The sequence below is a fragment of the Triticum dicoccoides genome, chromosome 7A, assembly GCF_002162155.2.
Source record: "Triticum dicoccoides isolate Atlit2015 ecotype Zavitan chromosome 7A, WEW_v2.0, whole genome shotgun sequence".
NCBI lineage: Eukaryota > Viridiplantae > Streptophyta > Magnoliopsida > Poales > Poaceae > Triticum > Triticum dicoccoides.
This window is the reverse complement of record NC_041392.1, coordinates 437,161,047-437,177,055: the sequence shown is the minus strand read 5'-3', so window position 1 is coordinate 437,177,055 and position 16,009 is coordinate 437,161,047.

Genomic DNA, 16,009 nt, shown 5'->3' with positions numbered 1-16,009 from the left:
CTTGAGGTAAATAAAGTATAGTTTAGAATAGTTATACATGCTTCTACGATCAATATTGTCCTAAAGGCAAACCATTTGTGCAGAAGTGGAAGAGTCGTGAAGACAAGATTCATTTGCTGGAGTAGCAAGTGCTTCCTCCCGACCCTACCTCTTCTATACCAAAATTCTTGTGTAATGCAACTAAAACATAACTTTAGAATGGTGAGAAGACCTAATACATGTCCCCATCTATATCCCTATTAACAACAGGGAAAACACTTTTTATGTTTGTACGTACAGCTAGATGGTATGGTGGGACAAAATAATAAAGTTGGTTTCCATTACACATGTACGCAATCTACAGTCAATAGAGGCAAAGATACAAGTTTCATCATTGTTCCGTAAACTAGTGCAACACCATAATAGTAATAGTTTGACCAAACTGTAAATACTAAACAAAAAAAGGTACATGACACAAAATCGATCCACGTGAAGGCCTGTCAGATTTAGTGCTCATAGTGCCAGAGATTCGGGCCAGGCTGGGTGGAGGTCGGTGGCAGCCATATACCACCACCACACATGGACAATTGTACCATTGTGTCGTCCTGAAAGACGTTGATGGATGGATGTGCCACCGGGACACCATAGATATGCGGATCGACCACGACGTCGATACGTCTCCAACATATCTATAATTTATATAGTATTCATGATGTTATTTTATCAGTCTGGGGTGTTTTACAATCATTTTATAGCAACTTTATATCATTTTTGGGGACTAACCTATTGACCCAGTGCCCAGTGCCATTTGCTGTTCTTTGCTTGTTTTTTACATCGCGGGAAATCATTATCAAACGGAGTCCAAACACCGCGAAACTTTACGGAGATTTTTTTGGACCAGAAGGAACCCAATGGGCCAGAGCTGCACCTGGGGGTGCCCCGAGGGGGCACAACCCACCAGGGCGCGCCAGGGCCCCCTGGAGCGCCCAGGTAGGTTGTGCCCACCTCGGTGGCCTCCCTTACCCCTTCTTTGCACTATAAATTCCCAAATATTCCGAAACCCCTCGGGGTTAACCTAGATCAGAAGTTTCGCCGCGTAGGGCTCTGTAGCCACCAAAAACCAATCTAGACCGGTTCCGGCACCCTGCCGGAGGGGGGAATCATCTCCGGTGGCCATCTTCATCATCCCGGCGTCCACCATGATGAGGAGGGAGTAGTCCACCCTCGGGGCTGAGGGTTTGTACTAGTAGCTATGTGTTTAATCTCTCTCTCTCTCTCTCTCGTGTTCTTGAGATGTCATGATCTTGATGTATCGCGGGCTTTGTTAATATAGTAAGATCATATGGTGTTTTCCCCTCTCTATCTTGTTGTGATGAATTGAGTTTTTCCCTTTGAGATTTCATGGTTATCGAATTGAATACTTTTATGGATTTGAGAACACTTGATATATGTCTTGCAATTGAATAATCGTGGTGACAATGGGGTATCACATTGATTCACTTGATATATGTTTTGGCACTCAACTTGCGGATTCCCGCGGTGATATTGGGGTAATGTATGCATAGGGTTTGTTGCATGTTCTTGTCCTTGTTTATTTGGTAGAAATCTTGGGGCACTCTTTGTAGTTCTTTGTGTAGATTGAGTATTATGAATATGAATATGCTTTGGTGTTATTCTAGTATGAATCTAGGATAGATCGAACGGAAAAAATAGCTTTGCGTTATTTTAGTACAAACTCTTGAATAGATCGAACGGAAAGAATAGATTTGAGGTGGTTTAGTACCCTACAAACAATTCGTATCTTTTGTTCTCCGCTAATACGAACTCGGGAGTGATTCTTCGTTACACTTTGAGGCATAATCATATGATGCAACTATGTTAGCATTGTTGAGAGATTGCACTAGCGAAAGTACGGACCCTAGGCCTTGTTATTAAGCATTGAAACACCATTTTTGTGCCCGTTTACTATTCGCTACCTTGGTGTTTTTATTTATTCAGATTATCAATATATATTTCTACCATCCATATTACACTTTTATCACCATCTCTTCGCCGAACTAGTGCACCTATACAATTTGCCATTGTATTGGGTGTGTTGGGGACACAAGAGATTTCTTGTATTTGGTTGCAGGGTCGTTTGAGAGGGACCATCGTCATCCTACACCTCTCACGGATTGATAAACCTTAGGTCACCCACTTGATGGAAAATTGCTACTGTCCTACAAAACTTTGCGCTTGGAGGCCCAACACGTGTCTACAGGAATAAAGTTGCGTAGTAGACATCAAGCTCTTTTCTGGCGCCGTTGCCGGGGAGGTGAGTGCTTGAAGGTATATCTATAGATTGCAATTGAATCTTTTAGTTTCTTGTTTTATCAATAGTTTGGTTTACAAAGGAAAACTACAAAGAAAATGGAATTTAGGTTGCATCATATTATTGTTCATCTTTATAATGTCTTTCATGAAAATGATGGTTGAAGTCAATAAAATGTTTGGCACAAAATATTTGAATGATGAGCATGCTTGCAATGTTGTTAGTATAAATTCTTTGAATATCCAAAATGCTAATGATGATTGCACAAGTCATGACAAAAATGTTTCTTATAAGCATGTCACTTTTTGCGGAGTGAATTGGGAGTGCCTTTGCACACCAAAAAGGGAAGGTAGATTTTGTAAGAAGCATAAATATTTAGAAACAAAAAGATTTTAAGAGAGGCTAGATGATTGTGCTGAAAGATGTAATTGTTTGGCCATCCTTGTGAATTTTGCAATGAACGTGGTCATTTGAATCTCCAATGCAAATTCTTTCATGATCAAATCATGTCCAAAAATTGCGATCACTTAATTACCCTTGAGCATCATAAAGAGCTTAGTATTCTTTCGGGGTATGAAGAAATGAAACATATAACTAAGGATTTTCCAAATCCCAAGAGATTTCTTGAATTTGATCTAGAGGAAATTTATATGTTTTGTACGGTAAATTGCATTGAGAATCCTTATATTGCCAACTATATAAAGACAATAAAACAAATAGAATATGAAGAGAGTACTAATGAAATGGAAAATATTTCCCGATGCCCTCCTAGTGTTTATTATGATGAATCAAGTAATGAGGAGGAGCTTCCTATCCAATCAATCTCTTCAACAAGAAGCTTGAAAGAATTAATTAAACCCACACATGGTGTGGTGAAGAAGAAGAAGAAGAAGAAGAAAAGAAGAAAGAATAGAGGTAAAAAGGTATCTCTCCCAAATAATGTTGCTCCCATCACCATCGTGCCTCATGAAAGTGAATCAAATATGTTGATGGAGGATGATGATATTGATGATGATTTTGTTGTTCATATTGCTTGTTGTGATGATTATGATTGGGAAGACAATGATATACCTTATGATCTTGAAAATATTTTTAGCACTTGCTTGGAAGAATATGATAATAATGTTTGCTATACTATTGGTGCCATTCATGCTATTGATAAGAATGATTGTGATGATATGCAAAACCACAAGCTTGGGGATGCTATGTTTGATGAGTATGATATGTTTGAAGATTTATTTGCTGGAAATAATGTTTGTTCTAATCTTGAGGATGCTTTGCTTAATTAATATGATCCTTTTATTCCTTCTACTTTCGATAAGAAAATTTATTATGATGATAGCATGACTCCTATTTATGATGATTACATTGATGAAAGTGGGTTTGGAAGAGTGTCAACTTTAGGTTGTAGTGATCCCACTATTTTGGAGGGTGTTGAATCTTATTACAATATTGATGAAAGTGGATTTTGAGAGGTCATGACTTTATTTAGTGATACATCCACTATTTTGGAAGAGGTTTCAATTGATTATGACAATGAAGTTGCTATCTATGATGATTATTATGATGACATCTATGCCATAAAGAGTGATAAATCTTCTATGCTTGTGCATCATGAAAAGAGTGTTGTATGTGATGGTTATATTGTCGAATTCATTCATGATGCCTCTGAAAATTATTATGAGAAAGGAACTTATGCCCTTACATATCTCAATAATATCAAGTTTCTTCTCTATGTGTTGATTCTTTTGAAGTTACACATGTTTTGCCTTCCTATGCTAGTTGATTATTGTTCCCATAAGTTGTTTGCTCACAAAATCCCTATGCATAGGAAGTGGGTTAGACCTAAATGTGCTAGTCATATGCTTCATGATGCTCTCTTCATGTTTCAAGTCTCATCTTTTATGCGAGCATCATCGAAATCACCATGCCTAGCTTAAAAGGCATAAAAGAAAAGCGCTTCTTGGGAGACAACCCAACACTTTTACCTACTACTTTTGTGTGTTAACATGATTATGCTACTGTAGTAATCATGCTTTATTGCTTTTGTTTCGATAAAGTACCAAGTAAAGCCTTTAGGATCTTGTTGGGTGATAGTTGCTTTGATCTTGCTGAAAAATAGAAACTTTTGCGCTCACGAAAATAATTATAGTTTTTAACAGAAACGTGATAAAATTCTGATTCTTTTTGTAGAATATTAATAGACAAATTTCTCACGTGGTCCTAAATTTTCAGAATTTTTGGAGTAGCAGAAGCATGGTTTGAGTACAGATTACTTCAGACAGTTCTGTTTTTGACAGATTCTGTTTTCAATGCATAGTTTGCTTGTTTTCTAATTTACATGGCTTATATTGCTCAATATAAATTGTGGAAATGATATGATAAAGTAGGAATTGTGTGAGAACAATTATGAATCTTGCCTTTGACAGTACCCAAAGTGCAATGGTTTGCTCTTTATCATACTAACCTATCTCACAAAGTTCTGTTAAGTTTTGTGTGATTGAAGTTTTCAAGTTTTGGGTGAGATGTCAATATGAGGAGAATAAGGAATGACAAGACCCTAAGATTGGGGATGCCTAAGGCATCCCAAAGTAATAATCAAGGAATATCCAAGCAACTAAGCTTGGGGATGCCCCGGAAGGCATCCCCTCTTTCGTCTCCAACATTATCGATAAACTCACTTGGAGCTATGTTTTCATTCATCACATGGTATGTGTTTTGCTTGGAGCGTCAATTTATTTTGTTAGGATTTGCGTGTTGTTATTTATAATAATTTTTTGCACCTTTTATTTTAATAAAAGTGGCAATGATAGCCTTTGCCATGCTTATTTTGCAAGTATACATGTTGCTGTTTGAAAACAGAAAGTTACTGCTGTTGCAAAAATTCCCTAGAAAAGTCTGAATATGATAAAATGTTGAAACTTTTGAAAAATGAGCTCTGATAATTTTTCTACCATGTGGTAAATTTTCATAATGTTTGGAGTTGAATAAGTATCGATACTCTTGCATTCCTTACAGACTGTACTATTTTGGCAGATTGCTGTTATGATTGCATTGCTTGCGTATGTTTGCTTGTTTAATGATTCTATTTGAGGATAGGAGTATTAAATATGCAGAGGCATTTAGTATGCAATGTTGAATAATAATTTTAGTGATTTGCTACAGTAGAGAATGATAAGGTTTTTGCATTGGTTTATACTAACTTATCTCACGAGTTCTTGTTGAGTTTTGTGTGGATGAAGCTTTTGAGATATAGGAAAACCGTGATATGAGAGGAATTAAGGAGACACAAAAGCTCAAGATTGGGGATTCCCAAGGCATCCCAATATAATATTAAAGAAGTCTCAAGCATCTAAGCTTGGGGATGCCCCGGTAGGCATCCCACCTTTTTTCTTCAACAATTATCGGTTAGAATCGGTTGAGCCTAAGTTTTTGCTTCTTCACATGATGCGTGCTATCCTTGGATTGCCATTTTTTTGCTTTATGTTTTAATAAAGTACTTATATCTTAAAGTTTTTAAATAAAATAGAGTCCTCAAATAGTTGCCAGGGAGGCTAAGTAAGCGGCATTCACATCCTGTCAACGAAGCTCTTTTCTATGTCATTTACTCTTGAGCTTCACTTATATCCTATGAGTAAATTGTTGAATAAATTGAATATCATGAAGTTGAAATCATATCATGCCTAGTGGTAGCTTCACATTGGGTTTAGTAAGTGAAATCTTTTGAGGCTTGACAATCACAATATTGGTCAACAAGCAATTCACGAATGATTAGTATAAGGAAGAGAACTTTCACATATAAATACACTATCATGGAAATCTTTTGTGATTGTGAGCCCCCATCAAAATATTATATGCCAAAATTGTTGATGTTGGACAAGGAAGACAACATAATGGTTTATGTTTGTTCATATTCACATAGAAGTTATATTGTCATAGATCCTTCAACATGTGGTGCTTGCCCCCCATCTTTGCTAGCCAAAAATTCTGCACCAAGTAAAGATACTACTTGCGCATCCAAAAACCCTTAAACCCAAATCTTATTTTCAAGAGTCCACCATACCTACCTATATGCGGCATTCTTTTGCCCTTCTAAGCAAATTTGCATGTGCCATCTCTAATATTCAAAATAAATTTCTCTTTTGTGTGCTCGTACCGCTCGTGAGGCGGTGAGGGCTCGCCAATATTTTCCATGCTAGATGTTTTATTCTCACGATGAGTGTTTATTCACTTGTCATTGCACGAGAGTAAGGCAAAGGTATTAGGGATTCCCAGTCCCGAAATGAAAAATGAATTTACTTTATGTTGTCAAATAATAATTTCCTTGGAAAGTGTTGGTATGGAGGGCACCCATGGATACGGTTAGCCATGGAAAGTGAAAGTATGGTGGAAAAAGGAATAAACTTTATTTTTTGTTTGGGAACCGCCTATGATATGTCTAGCATGGAAAGTGTTGGGAGCTCTAAGTCATTTTCGTTGGTGGGAAAAGTATGCCTCCCAAAATGTTTTTATCTCTCAATTTTTTCTTTGAGCTCTGGCACCTCTAGAAATCCCTACTTCCCTCTGCGAAGGGACTATCTTTTACTTTTCAGTATTACTTTTACACAAAGAGTCAAAGTATTCCTCTCTATTCCTTTATATTTTCTCTTTTGGTAAGCATCATGTGGTGAGGAAAGAACTAGGCACATATGTCCAGTTGAATATGGGTAGCATGAGTTATTATTGTTGACATCACCCTTGAGGTGAATATGTTGGGAGGAAAAACAATAAGCCCCTATCTTTCTATGTGTCTGGTTGAAACGTTTTTCTCATGTGTACAAGGTGAGTGTTAGCAATCATAGAAGACCATATGACGGTTAAGTATGTGGAGATCTTACTTAAACTCTGTTGAATAAGTTGAATTGCAATTGTTTGGTGACTAAGAACATAGGTTGTTGGGTTTCAAGAGAATTCATTGTTTGAACCTTAACACGTGAATTGGTTGCCATTATAACATGAGAAGTTTCATAAGAAAGAATTGTTGTTATGATGCTAGGAAAAGTGATTGAAATTATCATTGATCAAACTTTTGCACTTTGCTAGCATTCACAATTCATAAATTATTTCTTTTATCATTTACCTACTCAAGGACGAGTAGGAATTAAGCTTTGGGATGTTGATACGTATCCAACGTATCTATAATTTATGAAGTATTCATGCTGTTATTTTATCATTCTTGGGTGTTTCACAATCATTTTATAGCAACTTTATATCATTCTTGGACTAACCTATTGACCTAGTGCCAGTTGCTGTTTTTTACATCGCAGGAAATCATTATCAAACGGTCCAAAACACCGCGAAACTTTACAAAGATTTTTTTGGACCAGAAGGAACCCAATGGGCCAGAGCTGCACCTGGGGGGTGCCCCGAGGGGGGAACAACCCACCAGGGCGCGCCAGGGACCCTGGCGTGCCCAGGTGGGTTGTGCCCACCTCGGTGGCCTCCCGTACCCCTACTTTGTAGTATAAATTCCCAAATATTCCGAAACCACTCGGGGTTAACCTAGATCAGAAGGTTTGCCGCCGCAGGGCTCTGTAGCCACCGAAAACCAATCTAGACCCGTTCCGGCACCCTGCCGGAGGGGGGAATCATCTCCGGTGGCCATCTTCATCATCCCGGCGTCCACCACGATGAGGAGGGAGTAGTCCACCCTCGGGGATGAGGGTTTGTACCAGTAGCTATGTGTTTAATCTCTCTCTCATGTTCTTGAGATGTCACGATCTTGATGTATCGCGGGCTTTGTTAATATAGTCGGACCATATGGTGTTTCCCCCTCTCTATCTTGTTGTGATGAATTGAGTTTTTCCCTTTGAGATTTCGTGGTTATCGGGTTGAATACTTTTATGGATTTGAGATCACTTGATATATGTCTTGCATTTGAATACTCGTGGTGACAATGGGGTATCGTATTGATTCACCTGATATATGTTTTGGCACTCAACTTGTGGATTCCCGCGGTGATATTGGGGTAATTTATGCATAGGGGTTGATGCACGTTCTTGTCCTTGTTTCTCCGGTAGAAATCTTGGGGCACTCTTTGTAGTTCTTTTGTGGATTGTGTATTATGAATATGAATATGCTTTGGTGTTATTCTAGTACGAACTCTAGGATAGATCGAACGGAAAAAATAGCTTTGCGTTATTTTAGTATGAACTCTTGAATAGATAGAATGGAAAGAATAGCTTTGAGGTGGTTTAGTACCCTACAATCAATTCCTATCTTTTGTTCTCCGCTAATAGGAACCCGGGAGTGATTCTTCATTACACTTTGAGGGATAATCATATGATCCAACTATGTTAGAATTTTTGAGAGATTGCACTAGCAAAAGTACGGACCCTAGGCCTTGTTTTTAAGCATTGAAACACCATTTTTGTGCCCGTTTACTATTCCCTACCTTGCTGTTTTTATTTATTCAGATTATTAAAATATATTTATACCATCCATATTACACTTTTATCACCATCTCTTCGCGCGAACTAGTGCACTTATACAATTTGCCATTGTATTGGGTGTGTTGGGGACACAAGAGATTTCTTGTATTTGGTTGCAGGGTCGTTTGAGAGAGACCATCTTCATCCTACACCTCTCACAGACTGATAAACCTTAGGTCATCCACTTGAGGGAAAATTGCTACTGTCCTACAAAACTCTGCGCTTGGAGGCCCAACACGTGTCTACAAGAATAAAGTTGCATAGTAGACATCAGACACCATCTGCAGGTCAAGGAAGAAATAATCTGCCACTACGTCGCGTACGCCGCAAACAGATGTACCGCCTTGCCGCTGCAGATGGACGGATGTACCACCGACCCATAGTGAAAAACGAGAGGACGAGTCTGCCACCGCACCATCACGGAAGCCGCTGATTGACGATGTACTATCGGGCCACCGTGGATGGGCGGATCTGCCTCAACGTTGTAGCGAAAGTTGAGGATGGACGTGATATGCATTGCTAAGGTCAACGTTGCAGCGTTGTTGCTAGGGTTTGGTGGTGCATCGAAGAAGGACCAGGAAAAGAAGATGGTGTGTGTTGCTGAGAAGTGAGAATCCGTGCAAAGAAACGGAAAAGGTTGCACTCCCACATGAGCCACATGCGTTTTCTGGTCATAGACCGCCTATGCTCATGAGATATTGGAGGTAGTTTGTCGGTGCAACAAACCCTGGGTCTGTTGAGCAACTGTGCATAGACACAAGATCAGGATTGCAGCACCAGCTTAAGTCAGAGATTGAAGAACCAAGAGATATGAAGAACCAACATGCAGCTCAGAGGGACCAAGATCGAGCCTAAGGAGTAGGATATCGGCAAGAGAAGGGCCTCCCTTGCCGGGCAAGCGAGCCCGGCGAGGGGCAAGTACACCACCAGAAGAAAGCAAGCGAGGTTCCCCGATAGAGCCTGCCGGGGCTTGCGGGGGCAGAACCACCCTACCAACCACTCAAGCACGACCCACGTTGTCAATCAGTGCGGTGTTAAAGATGGTTAAGTGGCAGTCGTTCGCCACATGGTAGCCATTTCCTATAGAAGAAGCCTATAGATGACACCCGTCCTGCAACGTGTTAAGAGAACAGGTGCGGAGCTGGCAAGATAGCCCGGCAGGCCTTGCCGGGCATCCAGTGATGTGACACTAAGCGACGCATTTAATGCACCCTGTCAGCCCGCAGAGTTAGGTATGATAGCACTGTTTGCTATCATATCAGTGGATAATGACCACTTTGCCACTGTGATGACCCCTTAATCTATAAAAGGAGGCCCATGGCACTCGTAGGAGGGTTAGAAGGTTGGATAGTTGATGAACCCTAGCCACCATACGTGCGTAGTCGCTGCGACCTGCTACCTCTTGAGCACTGCGTTGGTTTTCCCTTGAAGATGAAAGGGTGATGCAGCAAAGTAGCGTAAGTATTTCCCTCAGTTTTTCAGAACCAAGGTATCAATCCAGTAGGAGGCCACGCACGAGTCCCTCGCACCTTCACAAACAAATAAAATCCTCGCAACCAACACAATAAAGGGGTTGTCAATCCCTTCACGGTCACTTACGAAAGTGAGATCTGATAGATATGATAAGATAATATTTTTGGTATTTTTATGATAAAGATGCAAAGTAAAGAAAGCAAAATAAATGGAAAAGGAAATAGCTTGTTGGAGGAAGGTTAATATGATGCAAAATAGACCCAGGGGCCATAGGTTTCACTAGTGGCTTCTCTTGAGAGCATAAGTATTACGGTGGGTAAACAAATTACTGTTGAGCAATTGATAGAATGGAGCATAGTTATGAGAATATCTAGGTATGATCATGTATATAGGCATCACGTCCGAGACAAGTAGACCGACTCCTGCCTGCATCTACTACTATTACTCCACACATCGACCGCTATCCAGCATGCATCTAGAGTATTAAGTTCAAAAGAACAGAGTAATGCTTTAAGCAAGATGACATGATGTAGAGGGATAAACTCATGCAATATGAAATAAACCCCATCTTGTTATCCTCGATGGCAACAATACAATATGTGCCTTGCTGCCCCTACTGTCACTGGGAAAGGACACCGCAAGATTGAACCCAAAGCCAAGCACTTCTCCAATTGCAAGAAAGATCAATCTAGTAGGCCAAACCAAACTGATAATTCGAAGAGACTTGCAAAGATAACCAATCATACATAAAAGAATTCAGAGAAGATTCAAATATTGTTCATAGATAAACTTGATCATAAACCCACAATTCATTGGTCTCAACAAACACACCGCAAAAGAAGATTACATCGAATAGATCTCCACAAGAGAGGGGGAGAACTTTGTATTGAGATCCAAAAAGAGAGAAGAAGCCATCTAGCTAATAACTATGGACCCGAAGGTCCGAAGTAAACTACTCATACTTCATCGGAGAGGCTATGGTGTTGATGTAGAATCCCTCCGTGATCGATGCCCCCTCCGGCGGAGCTCCGGAAAATGCCCCAAGATGGGATCTCACGGATACAGAAAGGTATGGCGGTGGAATTAGGGTTTTGGCTCCGTATCTAGTAGTTTGGGGGTATGTAGGTATATATAGGAGGAAGAAGTACGTCGGTGGAGCAACATGGGCCCCACGAGGGTGGAGGGCGCGCCTGGGGGTAGGCGTGCCCCCTACCTCGTGCCCTTCTGGTTACTTTCCTGACGTAGGGTCCAAGTCCTCTGGATCATGTTCGTTCCGAAAATCACGTTCCCGAAGGTTTCATTCCATTTGGACTTCGTTTGATATTCTTTTTCTGCGAAACTCTGAAATAGGCAAAAAACAACAATTCGGGGATGGGCCTCCGGTTAATAGGTTAGTCCCAAAAATAATATAAAAGTGTATAATAAAGCCCAATAATGTCCAAAATAGGTTATAATATAGCATGGAACAATCAAAAATCATAGATACGTTGGAGACGTATCAAGCATCCCCAAGCTTAATTCCTGCTCGTCCTTGAGTAGGTAAATGATAAAAACATAATTTTTTATGTGGAATGCTACTTGGCATAATTTCAATATAATTCTCTTAATTGTGGTATGAATATTCAGATTCGAAAGATTCAAGACAAAAGTTCAATATTGACATAGAAATAATAATACTTCAAGCATACTAACTAAGCAATTATGTCTCTTCAAAATAACATGGCCAAAGAAAGTTATCCCTACAAAATCATATAGTCTGGCTATGCTCCATCTTCACCACACAAAGTATCTAAATCATGCACAACCCCGATGACAAGCCACACAATTGTTTCATACTTTTGGTGTTCTCAAACTTTTTCAATCTTCACGCAATACATGAGCGTGAGCCATGGACATAGCACTATATGTGGAATAGAATGGTGGTTGTGGAGAAGACAAAAAGGAGAAGATAGTCTCGCATCAACTAGGCGTATCAACAGGCTATGGAGATGCCCATTAATAGATATCAATGTGAGTGAGTAGGGATTTCCATGCAATGGATGCACTAGAGCTATAAGTATATGAAATATCAACAAAAGGAACTAAGTGGGTTGCATCCAACTCGCTTGCTCACGAAGACCTAGGGCATTTTGAGGAAGCCCATCATTGGAATATACAAGCCAAGTTCTATAATGAAAAATTCCCACTAGTATATGAAAGTGATATCATAAGACACTCTCTATATGAAGAACATGGTGCTACTTTGAAGCACAAGTGTGGTAAAAGGATAGTAACATTGTCCCTTCTCTCTTTTTCTATCTTTTTTTATTTGGGCCTTCTTTCTTTTTTTGGCCTTTTTTTCGTCCGGATTCTCATCCCTACTTGTGGGGGAATCATAGTCTCCATCATCCTTTCCTCACTGGGACAATGCTCTAATAATGATGATCATCACACTTTATTTACTTACAACTCAATACTTAGAACAAAATATGACTCTATGTGAATGCCTCTGGCGGTGTACCGGGATATGCAATGATGCATGAGTGACATGTATGAAAGAATTATGAGCGGTGGCTTTGCCACAAATACGATGTCAACTACATGATCATGCAAGCAATATGACAATGATGGAGCGTGTCATAATAAACGGAACGGTGGTAAGTTGCATGGCACTATATATTGCAATGGCTATGGAAATGTCATAATAGGTAGGTATGGTGGCTGTTTTGAGGGAGGTATTTGGTGGGTGTATGGTACCCGCAAAAGGTGCGCGGTATTAGAGGCTAGCAATGGTGGAAGGGTGAGAGTGCGTATAATCCATGGACTCAACATTAGTCATAAAGAACTCACATACTTATTGCAAACATCTACTAGTTATCGAAGCAAAGTATTACGCGCATGCTCCTAGGGGGATAGATTGGTAGGAAAATACCATCGCTCGTCCCTGACCGCCACTCATAAGGAAGACAATCAATAAATAAATCATGCTCCGGCTTCATCACATAATGGTTCACCATACGTGCATGCTACGGGAATCACAAACTTCAACACAAGAATTTCTAAAATTCACAACTACTCAACTAGCACAACTCTAATATCACCATCTCCATATCTCAAAACAATTATCAAGTATCAAACTTCTCATAGTATTCAACACACTCATAAGAAAAAATGTATTAATCTTGAATGCCTAACATAATTAAAGAAAATTACCACGCTGTTTTTTAGGACTCTCAAAATAACCTAAGTGAATCATGAGAGAACAATAGTTTCTATAAAACAAATCCACCACCGTGCCCTAAAAGATATAAGTGAAGCACTAGAGCAAAAACTATATAGCTCAAAAGATATAAGTGAAGCACATAGAGTATTCTAACTATTTCCGAATCATGTGTGTCTCTCTCAAAAGGTGTATACAGTAAGGATGATTGTGGAAAACTAACAAATAAAGACTCAAATAATACAAGACGCTCCAAGCAAAACACATATCATGTGGTAAATAAAAATATAGCACCAAGTAAAGTTACCGATGGAAGTAGACGAAAGAGGGGATGCCTTCCGGGGCATCCCCTAGCTTGGCCTTTTAGGTGTCCTTAGATTATCTTGGTGTGAAATGGGCATCCCCAAGCTTAGGCTCTTTCCACTCCTTGTTTCATAATCCATCAAATCTTTCACCCAAAACTTGAAAACATCACAACACAAAACTTAAAGTAGAAAATCTCGCGAGCTCCGTTAGCGAAAGAAAACGAAACACCACTTCAAGGTACTGTAATGAACTCATTATTTATTTATATTGGTGTTAAACCTACTGTATTCCAACTTCTCTATTGTTTATAAACTATTTTACTAGCCATAGATTCATCAAAATAAGCAAACAACACACGAAAAACAGAATCTGTCAAAAACAGAACAGTCTGTAGTAATCTGTAGCTAACGCAAGTTATGGAACCCCAAAAATTCTAAAATAAATTTCTGGACGTGAGGAATTTATCTATTAATCATCTTCAAAAAGAATTAACTAAATATCACTTCCCAAATAAAAATGGCAGCAATTCTCATGAGCGCTAAAGTTTCTGTTTTTTACAGCAAGATTAAAAAGACTTTCCCCAAGTCTTCCCAACGGTTCTACTTGGCACAAACACTAGTTAAACGCAAAAAACACAACCAAAACAGAGTCTAAATAAATTATTTATTACTAAACAGGAGCAAAAATCAAGAAATGGAAATAAAATTTGGTTGCCTCCCAACAAGCGCTATCGTTTAACGCCCCTAGCTAGGCATAAAAGCAAGGATAGGTCTAGGTATTGCCATCTTTGGTAGGCAATCCATAAGTGACTCTCATAATATATTCATATGGTAATTTAATTTCTTTCTAGGGAAGTGTTCCATGCCTTTCCTTAACGGAAATTGGAATCTAATATTCCCTTCCTTCATATCAATAATTGCACCAAGCGTTCTAAGGAAAGGTCTACCAAGAATAATAGGACAGGAAGGATTGCAATCTATGTCAAGAAGAATAAAACCTACGGGCACATAATTCCTATTTGCAACAATAAGAACATCATTAATTCTTCCCATAGGTTTCTTAATAGTTGAATCCGCAAGGTGCAAGTTTAAAGAGCAATCATCAAAATCACGGAAACCTAGCAAATCACACAAAGTCTTTGGAATCATGGAAACACTAGCATCCAAATCACACAAAGCATAGCATTCATGATCTTTCATTTTAATTTTAATAGTAGGTTCCCACTCATCATAAAGTTTTCTAGGGATATAAACTTCCAACTCATTTTTTTCTTCATATGATTGCATCAAAGCATCAACGATATGTTTGGTAAAGGCTTTATTTTGACTATAAGTATGAGGAGAATTTAGCACGGATTGCAACAAGGAAATAAAATCTATCAAAGAGAAATTATCATAATTAAATTCCTTGAAATCCAAAATAGTGGGTTCATTGATATTTAAAGTTTTGACCTCTTCAATTCCACTTTTAACAATTTTAGTATCAAGATCTAAAGACTCTGAATTTTTGGAACGCCTTCTAGGAAATGTGGATCATATTCAGTCCCATAATTATCAAGATCCATATTGCAAAACAAAGATTTAATAGGGGACACATCAATAACTTTTAGATCTTCATCTTTATTATCATGGAAACTAGAAGAACACGCTCTTATAAAGCAATCTTTCTTAGCACGCATCCTAGTGGTTCTTTCTTTGCACTCATCAATGGAAATTCTCATGGATTTGAGAGACTCATTGATATCATGCTTAGGTGGAATAGATATCAGTTTCAAAGAATCAATATCAAGAGAAATTCTATCAACGTTCCTAGCCAACTCATCAATCTTAAGCAATTTTTCTTCAATCAAAGCATTGAAATTCTTTTGCGAAGTAATGAATTCTTTAATATTAGATTCAAAATCAGAGGGTATATTATTAAAATTTCCATAAGAATTGTTGTAGGAATTACCATAATTATTAGAGGAATTACTAGGATACAGCCTAGGATTAAAGTTTCCTCTATACGTGTTGTTACCAAAATTATTCCTACCAACAAAATTCACATCCATAGATTCATTATTATTCTCAATTAAAGTAGACAAAGGCATATCATTAGGATCAGAAGAAACACTTTTATTAGAAAATAATTTCATAAGTTTATCCATCTTTCCACTCAAAACATTAATTTCTTCTATCACATGCACTTTCTTATTAGTAGATCTTTCAGTGTGCCTGTTGGTGTCGAAACCAGCAGATCTCGGGTAGGGGGTCCCGAACTGTGCGTCTAGGC